The sequence below is a fragment of the Triticum dicoccoides genome, chromosome 4B (assembly GCF_002162155.2).
Source record: "Triticum dicoccoides isolate Atlit2015 ecotype Zavitan chromosome 4B, WEW_v2.0, whole genome shotgun sequence".
Taxonomy (NCBI): domain Eukaryota; kingdom Viridiplantae; phylum Streptophyta; class Magnoliopsida; order Poales; family Poaceae; genus Triticum; species Triticum dicoccoides.
In genome coordinates, this window is record NC_041387.1 from 75,780,051 (window position 1) to 75,788,329 (window position 8,279).

The following is an 8,279-nucleotide window of genomic DNA, read 5'->3' on the forward strand; positions in this document are numbered from 1 at the left end:
CCTGCGGCGCCTCTCTGCTCGAGCTCCACCGTGCGAGGCGACAGGCAAGGCGGCGGGCGGAATCTGCTTCAACATCGGGCCAGCGAGCCACGGAAGCAGGGCGCGACGGCGCTCGACCCCTCCACCCCCCTCCACCTCTTCTTCCTCGGGGAAGCAGAGCCGAAGCGGAAGCAGAGCCAAACTCGCCGTTGTAGACGTGCTCGCTCGCCCCCAGTAGACGTGCTCGCCGCTGTAGACGTGCTCGTTGGGGCCTCTCCTCCGACGTCACCGGTGAGCCACCGCGCCCTGCCCTCTCCCTCTCTGCTCCTCCCTCCTTGCCCTCTCCCACTCTGCTCGATCCCCTCTCTTCTCTGTCTCCACCTTCTGTTCTTGCCTGTGAGGTGTTTGATTAAATGTCAATTCAAACGATTCATGCGGCCGCGTCCACCGGAGCACCACGACCGCGTCTGCGACCTCATCTCTGCTCCACCGCCGTCTACGACCTCATCTGCGACCGTGTCCGTCGAGGTGAGTTCACCAAAATTCAGTAGTGTGTGCACCAAAATTCAGTGTTGTCTGCATTTTGGTTGTAATCTGGGTTAACTATGATTTTTCCCTTTTTTGGCTTTGCTATTATGAACATAAACAGTTGGTAGCAATTTCAAGTGATATATATATGGTACATTGCCATTAATGAAATAAATGGAATCATTCATCTCATTCCATGCATGGTCTGTGTATGATGCTGTCAAGATTTAGTATTTTCCTTGCTGCAACTAATCTTGCAGCAAGATTCTAGTTAGAAGTTCCTTTGCAATACTACATTCTTCCAACTAATGCAAGCAAAATCAGAGAAGCCACTCCTTCTAACTACACTAGAGATTGTAGTTAAGTTCTAAATAATCACCCACTAATTGCACCCTTCTAATTAACTGCACATGAGATCCACCCCTGTAACCACTCCAATGCATCAACAGAGAAGTTTGCTACATGATTTCCATTATACTCCTTGCTACTAGTTGCATTATTTCTCAGTGCTACAAATGTGTTTAACTTGTAGCTTCTAGCTTAAGTGAGTAGCCAGTACTTTAGTGAGTAGCTTAACTTGTTTAAGTACTGCCAGTTAGTAGTACTGATATTAAATGATGCCTGAAATGATGTATTATGTATCTTTAGCATGATCTGTTTCACATAATAAATGATCAGCATGTATCTTGAAACAAAAATTAATCAGCATGTATCTTGACATCAACCAACTTTCTGGACACATCCCTCGACAACTAGGTTATCTTGAGAACTTAGAGGAGTTGTGGCTTTGCTACAACACACTAACAGGTTCCATCCCAAACTGCCTAGGACTTGGACCTTAGCAACAACACACTAACAGGTTCCATCCCAAAACACCTAGGTAATATCACAAACATCTCTCAATTGTTCCTTGACAATAGCCCCAGTTGTGTATTCCCAGAGTACTGTAGTCAGTAGCTTAACTTGTTTAAGTACTGCTAATTAGTTGTAGTGATATTAAATGATGCCTGAAATGATGTATCATGTATCTTTAGCATGATCTGTTTCAGATAATAAATGATGCTTGAAATGAATTCTTGTGTAAGTGAAGGCTTGCTATGTTGTTGCAGCCAGCTATTTTCTGTTTCCTCATTTGAATTACTCAGTTATTTAGTTTATTATTACTTGGGAAAAGTACTGTGAGAAAAAATGATTATCTGCATTGCATTGTTAAATGTTGTACTTGGGCACAATACTGTCGGTGTACTAAAGTAAGGGTACCTTAGTATCCCGAACTTGTGCACGGGCAGTTGCAGCATCCCGCGGCAGGGCTCGCCGGGTGTCCGCCAAGATCCTCCGTAGTCCCTAGTGATGCCATTCAAGAACAAAGTGTTTTAACAGAGAAGACAAGGCTCCGGCAAGAGGAGCTTGCCGGGAAGGACAAGGCCCCGGCAAGAGGAGCTTGCCGGGAAGGCCAACCAGGGCACTTCAAAGAACTTGCCGCGACGCGCCGCGCGTCGCGGCAAGACCCGACGAGCAACAAGCTTTCGGGTGCGACAAGACAACAACCGCGGCAAGGCGCTTGCCGCGGCGAAGCCACCACTCCGTGCCCACGCTCCAGCGCACCTCTTCGGCGTGTCGCCCTGAGACCATTCCGGGCGCACGTGTCGGGAGGTTGTGTAGCCAAGCGGTGCGAGCTGGCAAATGGAGATGACGAGAAGGCCATCGTGGCAAGCAGTGCCGCCCCTAGCGGTCGCTTTTCTGCCCTGTTTGGGCGACTCAGACGGGAATTTAATGCCCTTGTCCCTTGCCGTCAGGGTTAGGTAGGATGCACTGTACAAGTAACTGTACCAACCACCTCGCTTTTTACATTTGTACCCTTCTCTGCGTTGCCACCTGTCGGTGACCCCTTTCGCATATAAAAGGAGGCCCATGCGCAACGTAGAGGGGGTTCGGAACATTCGAAGCACTCAATATACACAAACAAGCAGCAGTAGGAGTATTATCTCTCCGGAGAGCTCCGAAGCTGGGTAAAAATCGCTCGCGTGCTCCGCCTCGATCCGCTCTTCGTGCGCCCTCTGCTCCCTGCCGGACCGAAAAGGGGCCCCTACCCCATAGGTGCTCATTCCTCAAGACATCTTTGGCGCGCCAGGTAGGGGCGTCGAGGTTGTGTGAACCCGATCCAGTGTTCACGCGAGCCAGTTCATCATCATCATCTTCGACATGCCATCGAAAAAGAAGGCTTCGGAGGCAGCAACTCCGTCCGCGTCACTTCCACCACCACTAGAACAAACGGGTGGTGGAATGGACGTCGGCAAAGGAATGGACGTCGACGAGGAAGCTCACGGTGTCGCCAAGTCCAAGGGCAAGGCGACGCATGCCTCTACGTCCGCAATCGTTCCGCGCCCATCTCATGAGGCACAGGACCAAGAGCGTCATGGCACTCGCAGTGCCATACGCATGATGGGCCAAGTCCAAGCTGGGGGATCTCGGGACGCTCTAGACCAGCACGCACACCAGCATGCTGGCGCGAGCGGGGTACGGTCGTCTGGACGGGACACTGTTCCTTCTGACGTGGTTAGAAGTCCGAGCACATCCCGCTCCTCGCGACGTCCGCCATGCCCGCCCACCACTCCGGCAGAAGCTTTGGCGCGAGCTCAGTTGCTCCTGGATTACCCTCCGATGTCGGACAAAATCGACGAATGGAGGGCCACCATTCAGAGTCTCATCGGCTACGCCAACGGCGACACCCCGCAGCATCCGAGCGCGTCGCCGCCGCGGCAGGATCGCCGGGCGCGAGCCGGTGACAACGAAACTGGTGGGGGTGCGACCGCCATGCACTCCCCGCCCCTAAGGCCAAGATCGCCGACTCGCCGGATCAACCACGACACCGACTCCACGGCGTCGTCAAATCCACGAGCTCGTCGCGATCAACGCCAAGTTCTTCAAGAACGACAACATGAAGACGCTCGTACCCGCATCGAGCGTCGAAGAGAAGCGCGGCGTCAATCAGACCAGCGCACATGCATGCGCCGGGGGAACCAGGCGACTTGCCGTACGCGGTAGGTTGCCCTGCGTTTACTCGTGAGCTGCGGCAAGTCCAGTGGCCAAGTACCAAGAACTTCAAGCCGGATGTACCGAAGAAGTATGATGGCAGGTTGCATCCGTCGGAGTTCCTCAGCATCTACACCATCGCGGTGCAACTGCCGGGGGGCGCGACGAGAAGATCCTCGCCAACTACTTCCCACTAGTGCTCAAGCCCAATGTCAGATCCTGGCTCATGCACTTGCCGGACAACTCCATCTCCTCATGGGCGGATCTGTGCCATCAGTTTGTCGGCGCCTTCACGGGCGGCCACAAACCTCATGGCCAGGAAAGTGATTTGCATCTGCTCGCCCAGAAGGAAGGAGAGCCCCTGCGCAAGTACATACAAAGATTCAGCCAAGTGCAGCGCAACATCCCAGATGTCCACCCCGTCGCGGTCATCAGCGCGTTCCATCAGAATGTGCGTAACCGCAGGATGCGGGAGGAGATGTCGATGTGCAAGATAAGAGACGTCAGTGAGCTCTACGCCCTGGCCGACAAGTGTGCACGTGATGAAGAAGGAAGAAAACTCCCCGGAGAGAACACATGAGCAGGGGGGTCTGACAGTGAGGATGCTGCCCCGGCAAAGAAAAACCGGCGGCGGAACAACAGAAGAAGGAAAGGCAAAGACGTGGTAGCCGTCGAGCAGTCCGGCAACGGAGGTAGCGCCAAGGAAACAGAACCTGTGGCAGCTGCCGACAAGCAGTGCGGCTCCGACAAGCAGTACTACAAGATTCACCGTACCAAGGGCCATGACCTCCAAAGTTGCAACAAAGTTGAGCAGCTCGTGGAGCTGTAGAAGGCTGAGTACGAGCGACGTGACAAAGAGAAAGCCCAAGAAGGTACTGGCGGATCCGGCAAGAAGCGTCCCGGCCGGGGAGGACGGCGAGCAAGGCCAAGCAGCGGAAAGGAGACAGGCCTCCCCGTGGCCGCGACAAAGATGAAGACGAAGAAGAGGACATGGATGATGATGAGGCCGACGAGCAGGAGTTTCAGAAAGCAACAGAGGTTCTGTGCGTTGACGGTGGTGCTTCTCTGCATGCTTCGCATCGCCAACTCAAGCAGTGGGTTCGGGAAGTTAATGCAGCAGAACCATCAGTTGAATCACGCAAGCCCCTGAAGTGGTCTAGCACGCCTATCATCTTTGACATTGAGGACCACTCGCATCACTGCGGTCGAGTGCTTGCCGATGTTGGTTTCACCAACTATCCGCAACCTCAAGGTCACAAAGATGCTAGTTGACGGCGGGGCCGGCTTGAATCTGATCTCCTCCGCGGTACTCCAGAAGCTTCAAACCCTGATAGCGAGCTCAAAGAGACCGGTACTTTCCAGGGAATCAATCCGGGAAGGAGCAAGCCAAAGGGGAAGATCACGTTGCTGGTAACATTTGGCAGTGAATTGAATTTCAGGACTGAGAGGGTTACGTTCGACGTTGTTGACTTTCCGTTGCCTTATAACGGAATCCTTGGCCGTCCAACACTTGCCAAGTTCATGGCAGCCTCTCACTACGCTTACAATGTTCTGAAGATGCCAGGCCCGATAAGTGTCATCTCTGTCCCTGGCGACAAGAAGGATGCCCTTATCTGCGCAGACAAGATCTACCGAGAAGCAGCAGCCGCAGCAGAACGCGAGACACTTGCCGCCGAAGCTCCCGGGGGGAAAGGAAAGACCAAGTCCGGCAAGAACTCTGATGCCCACTCCGGCAAGCGCACCTCTTCGGAGTGCTGCGCTACCGTCGAGGACGCACCATCGAGCTCCACCAGCAAGTGTAAGAAGGCGAAGGCAGCTCCACCAGAGACCAAGGAAGTGGCCGCCAAGGAAGATGGCACTAGTGGTACCTTCACCATCAGTGCCACGCTTGATCCTAAATAGGAAAGCGCGCTCGTTGCTTTCCTGCGGGCGAACATCGATGTGTTTGCATGGCAACCATCTGACATCCCCGGTGTTCCCAGGAAAGTAATTGAGCACCACCTTGCCGTCTGTCCTCACGCGCGACCCATCAAGCAGAAAGTCAAAAAGCAATCAGTGGAGCGCCAAGAATTCATAGCAGAAGAGATCAAGAAGTTGGAAGCAGCAGGCCTTGTCAGAGGAGTGCTCCATCCTACGTGGCTGGCCAATCCTGTAGTCGTGCGTAAGGACAACGGGAAATGGAGGCTTTGTATAGACTTCACTGATGTCAGTAAAGCTTGTACCAAAGATCCATTTCCCTTGCCGCGCATCGACCAGATTGTTGACTCCACGGCCGGATGTGATTTGCTTTCATTTCTTGATGCATACTCAGGATATCATCAGATCTTCATGGCAGAAGAAGATGAGGAGAAAACCGCATTCATTACTCCATGTGGCACGTACTGCTTTGTACGGATGCCCTTCGGACTAAAGAATGCTGGTTCAACATTTGCAAGGGTAGTTCACGAAGCTTTTGAGCGACAATTGCATAGAAATGTAGAAGCTTACATGGATGACATAGTCGTCAAGAGCAAAGATAGAGCAACTCTGATTCAAGATTTGGACGAAACCTTTCCAAATCTACGCAAGATCAATCTCAAGCTCAACCCCGAGAAGTGTGTGTTTGGAGTCCCTTCCGGCAAGCTTCTCGGGTTCTTTGTATCTCAGCGGGGGATTGAAGCTAATCCCGACAAGATCAAGGCCATTGAGCAGATCGAAGCACCGAAGCGCGTCAAGGATGTACGAAGGCTTGCCGGCTGCGTGGCAGCTCTCAGCAGGTTCATCTCTAAGTCTGCTGAGCGCGCCCTGCCATTTTTCAAAATTTTGAAAAAAGCAGGTCCAATGAAATGGACTCCGGAAGTGAAGGCTGCGCTGCGAGACTTGAAGAGATATCTGTCCTCCACTCCAATACTTGTCGCACCTAAACCACAAGAGAAGTTGCTGCTATATCCAGCGGCAACCAATCAAGTGGTTAGTGCTGCGTTAGTAGCGGAGAGGGAGGTAGATAATGAGCCAGTGGCCGCAGCAAGCACGTCCAGCGACAAGCAGGAGGCTTCCTCGACAAGCTCTGATCCCGACAAGGATGGATCTGTGCAACCACAGGAAGAGAAGCAGAAGAAAATGGTGCAGCGCCCAGTTTACTTTGTCAGTTCCCTTCTGCAGGGGGCTAGATCAAGGTACTCTGGTGTGCAGAAGTTGCTTTTCGGCCTTCTCATGGCCTCAAGAAAGCTGCGCCATTATTTTCAAGCAGATGAGATTACAGTTGTCACTCGCTTTCCGTTGAAGAGGATATTGCAGAATCCAGAAGCAACAGGCAGGATTGTCAAGTGGGCACTGGAATTGTCAAGCTTTGGCCTCAATTTTGAAAGCACTTCAACTATTCAGAGCCGAGCATTGGTAGAATTTATAGCAGAATGGACACCAACACCCGATGAAGAAATTCCAGAGACGAGCATCCCCGTCAAGGAGGCGAGCAAAGAATGGATCATGTACTTCGATGGTGCCTTCTCGCTGCAAGGCGCCGGTGCGGGCGTGTTACTTGTCGCACCCACCGGAGAACACCTCAAGCACGTCATCCAGATGCACTTTCCCAAGGAGCAAGCAACCAACAATACTGCAGAGTATGAAGGTTTGCTTGCCGGACTTAGGATCGCGGCAGACCTTGGGATCAAGAAGCTTATTGTCAGGGGTGACTCACAGCTTGTCGTCCGCCAAGTGAACAAAGATTATCAGAGTCCATTGATGGAAGCATATGTTGATGAAGTGAGGAAGCTAGAAGAGCACTTTGACGGTCTACAGATGGAGCACGTTCCAAGGGCTCAGAATGACATAGCCGATGGCCTGTCAAAGTGCGCGGCATTGAAGTTACCTGTGGAACCAGGGATCTTTGTGCTCAAGCTGACTCAACCGTCTGTGACGCCATCAACTGGACAGAGCAAGAAGAGGAAGTTGATTTCTGGTGACTACTTTCCGGCAGAGCTCCCCGAAGCCGCCGCCAAGAAGGTCCCCAAGATCAACGCCAAGGATGCTGAGGAGCAGTCTGCTCCGACAAGCCCTAGGGTTTGTTTCGTTGAAGCAGACGCTCCCGACAAGTTTTGCTCCGGCAAGCTTGCCGGGGAACATCAAGCTCCGGCTGAGCCGCAGGTTCTCGCCGTAGAAGCGGATGTTCCCGCAGCAGCAAATGTGCCTTTAGTCCTTGTTGTCGAGCCACAAGCTCCGGCATGGGCGCAGCAGATTGTCCATTTCCTTCAGACAGGAGAGCTTCCCGAAGAGCAAGAAGAAGCGGAGAAAGTAGCCCGGCAGTCAAGTATGTACCAGTTTGTCGATAGGATACTGTACAGAAGAAGACTCAATGGTGTGAAATTGAAGTGCATTTGTCGGGAAGATGGGCAAAAGCTGTTGGCAGAGATACATGGAGGCATATGTGGCCACCACATTGGCGCAAGAGCACTTGCCGGCAAGGCTTTCCGGCAAGGCTTCTTTTGGCCGACAGCCCTCCAAGATGCAACTACACAAGTAACCAAGTGTGAAGCGTGCCAGTTCCATTCAAAGCAAATACACCAGCCAGCTCAGGCTCTCCAGACGATCCCTTTATCCTGGCCATTTTCGGTCTGGGGGCTCGATATTCTCGGCCCCTTCCCCTGAGCTGTCGGGGGCTTTGAATACTTGTACGTGGCAATCGACAAGTTCACAAAATGGCCAGAAGTGGAAGCAGTGAGGAAGGTGACAGCACAGTCGGCAGTCAAGTTCTTCAGGTCAAT